Source organism: Puntigrus tetrazona, chromosome 16, assembly GCF_018831695.1.
Source record: "Puntigrus tetrazona isolate hp1 chromosome 16, ASM1883169v1, whole genome shotgun sequence".
Classification (NCBI taxonomy): domain Eukaryota; kingdom Metazoa; phylum Chordata; class Actinopteri; order Cypriniformes; family Cyprinidae; genus Puntigrus; species Puntigrus tetrazona.
In genome coordinates, this window is record NC_056714.1 from 9,873,129 (window position 1) to 9,877,210 (window position 4,082).

Sequence of the window (4,082 nt, forward strand, 5' to 3'; positions counted from 1 at the left end):
CATAGCATATATAATCCAATTAAAAAGGAATATACTATGATTTTAAAAAAAAAAGTAATATAGTTTTAGACTAGAATGATCATAACTGATAATTAATTGCTTATTATCAGAACACAATTACCCTAATAATATAATTACCAAAATAATATAATAATGCAGCATATAATATGTATTTATTTATTAAATGGACGAAAAGTGATAATATCTGTAAATCATAAATACGTTTATTTAGCTTGTTTGTGCTTGTGTAACGCTTCAAATAACAACACCACTGCATAACACTACAATAGCAGTACTTAACAATTTTGATTTTATGTGATGAACGTGACAGATTTCCTCTCATTTTCCACATTATGTCAGTCTGAGGCCTAGGTTTAAAAAGAGAGCCTTTGCTAGCAGTGTAAATTCTCATTAAAGCTGTGGAACCAAAGAGAGGGGGCAGCCAAATGACACTCTCTCCTGTTACTGTCACATCTTTACACCTGAGACAACAGCCTCGAGAGGGATCCGTCAATCACATCGTCACAATGAGCCTGAGAGGGTGCCTGGAGCTGACTGCTCATTGTCATGGCAACACTCTAAGGTGAGGACCTTAAGGACTCTCATTTGCGTCAGAGAGACTCAGCAGAGGGCAGAGCTCTTGCAGAACACACAATAGTTTGTGAACGGGCATGTAAAGGAACATCTTTGTAAAGTTAGAACTTAAGAGTGACATGGATGGAAAAATTAGTAGTGTCGATGTTATGACCTGTTAATTTTTTCTCTTCTCTTGACTGAAAAAAAACTATTCTAACAATTCATACTAAATTTAATTAGTTAAAATGAATACAAAAATTGCACATTACTATATACAAGTACATAAACTCTCATTTTTTTTCTCTTAAATGTTTTTTTTCCATATATATATATATATATATATATATATATATATATATATATATATATATATATATATATATATATATATATAAAAAACATTGTCTCTTTCTCTCACTTCTTTCTATATCTATATCATAATAAAAAAACTCATAATGAATGGAAAATACACAAGAATTACAGCTGCTGCTGCTGCTTTTACTACCCCTAATAACAACAATAATAAATTAAAGTAAATTAAATTAAAAGAATAAAGTCATATCTTGGATTGAAACTGCATTAAGGTGAAATTCTGAATTTTTTTTTACTAAAAATGAGATAACTTGACAGACATGTTGTTTACATATGTAAAAAAAAAAAAAAAAAAAAGTCTAAAGATGAGCCATAGACTGTTGATGTCTCCATAATGAACCTTGTCAGACAGAGACAGACAATATATATATATATATATAAAAAAATATATATATATAGTTGTCTCGAACCAATTAAAACCCAATGTTTTCCAAGGACATGGTTATAGCCTGCTCTATTCATGAAATAAGGTTTCATCGCCATCTTCTGAAACATTTTGAGGGAAGCGTGACCCTGATCATGGCAGTCTTTCTGCTGCTGTCTGTGGTAGATGTCTCTCCAGATGAGGGTTAATAGGATAACTGTGTCTTAAATAAATCACCAGCAACAGGGAAAGAAGAGACAGCAGAGATAACAGCCTACTCACTGAACACTCGATTCTGAAACCAGCTCTTGATCGCGTACTGTTATATAGTCAGTCATATAAAATGTGTACACCTATATATACAGCATATACACATTATCAAATAAGCCCCATACTGTACACTACCCTTGAAAAGTTTGAGCTTGGTAGGATGTTTAATGTAAATTATATAGTGAACTACATACATTATTTAACACATATATTAATTATATATACCTATCTATCTACATATGTGTGTGTGTGTGTGTGTGAATATGTTCTGCACACAAATCTTACACTTAAATAAAAGGAAAATAACTGCTTTGCCAGTGCAGTGGTTGATTTTGAAGTTGGCAAATGAAAGAGAGTTAGTTAATTCTTTCCAGAGAGCAATGAGTCTAAGACTTAATGAGCTGTACTGCCTGTGAAAATAACATTTCGTTCCCCAGTACTTTCCAAAGAAATACACACTCAAAGCTGATGTAGTCAAAACCGAGGATTATTTATTTGAATTTTTCCAAATGCGTGATTGTATATGTCTATGGCAGGAATCCAAGTTACAACGGCAGGGACAAGAAAAAAGAAACAGAACTGCTAAGAGCCGTACTTTTGCAGTAAGACATTGTGCACATTTACATTTAACGCAATGTAATTAACGGATGCCTCTTGCATTTAAAGATTGGGAGTTGTGTGCCAAAATGTAATACTTGGAGGCATAGTTCACCCAAAAATGTACATTCTGTATCATTTAACCATCTTCAGGTCATGTTATTTTTTTGTAGTGAAAAAAGTATTGATTTATAAAAAATATACTTTTTATGCTTTTTTATAATTTTTTTTTACAATGAACTATCCCATTAGTGGTTCCCTATCGTCCTCAGTATGACTAATAATAACTATCCTTAGTAACCATCAGAAAAAAACAAGTGATGATTATTGAGGACTGGAGAGTTAATAAACTGTGGCAATAAAAGGGTAGAAAGACACCATGACCTGGGAAATACTGTCATATGGTTTTGACAAAATGGTCTAATAAAATATCGCTTTTATCACTCAGATAAAATCCATCGCATATATAACAAAGAAATATGTGAAGAGACACAGCTATAGTTTTACTGTGAGGCGTGAATGATGCTTTTATGGAAGTGGAAGAATGCATTATGCGTTCACTTGTCAACAGAAACATTTATAAAATAAAGGGGTAGAGATCATCTGGAGAACCGCATACATAATCTTCCTCTTTTGTGTTTCTTTCCCATTCTTTCTCATTTCATTCTTATTTCTAATTACACTTGGTTTAATCACTCCCATAGTTATGATTAATGTTTCTATCAAAACGGAATGGATGCAGGCCAGAGGAGAGACTTCTGCTGTTTTCTCAGAAACCCTCTTACACGGTCCAGCAATAATGGCTCGATCCACTCATCTCTCGCCTAATGATGAGAGAGCTTGTAGTTTTATATTTCAGCCTTTTTTTTGTCCTGACCTTGTAAGACAACCGCGATCAAGTTGCATTCATTTATAAACTGAAAAACCATGAACTTGAAAGGAGCACTTTGAAACGTTTATGGTCTTTGTAAATTCCAGACAATAAGCAAAGAAGAAGAAAAAAAGAACAGCAATTATAGTATGAAATATTTAAAAGGCAGGCTTTAATTATTATGGGGATTTATTATTTGAAGTAACACAGTGTTGTGCAGCCATTCCGATGAAGCAAAGTTCCTTAAGGAAATTAATTGTTCACTTATTTGTTCTTTTGTTGATTTATTTAAATATGCTACACTTTAAAAAAGATGTTTATTTCTAAAATGTTTCGAATTTTCTGAGAATTTTAAAGTGATGTTAGTTGTAAGTAATTAGTTGTTAGATGTTAGTATAGTTAAAAACCAGTGATGTTTTCCCTTATGAAATTACAAGTACTTGTGTTTTACAAATCTTTCCTTACAGTATACTACTGCTGGGCAACAATTAATCATAATCAATCACATCCAATATAAAAATTTTTGTTTAAAGAATGTATGTGTGTTTGCGTTGTGTATATTTATTATGTATATACACAGACGGTATACGTTTAGAAGATATTTATATGTATATTTATTTATATTCACGTTATTTATTTATATTATATAAATATATTTAATGCTTAACCATAAAACATAGGCAGTTGTATCTGTTCTATAAGACTGATTTTTATTTTTTTCCATAACAACCTGCTGGTTAAGTGTTTTAAGCCGCAAAATGGCGCCAAACTGTCAGCAACCTTGGAATGTAACGACTGACCAATCAGAATCAAGTATTTCACAAAGCTGCGCAATAACATTAGTTGATACAATGCGAACATTAACTAATGTTAACAAATGACACCTTATTGTAAAGTGTTAACGACGTGTATTTTTTTGCATAATCGCTACAAAACGTTTTTATTCGCACCCCAGAGCTGTGTGTGGATGCATTTAATGTGGATGCATTTTCTTTATTTGACGTTTTTTTGGACTGTTCAGCAGAAACACCC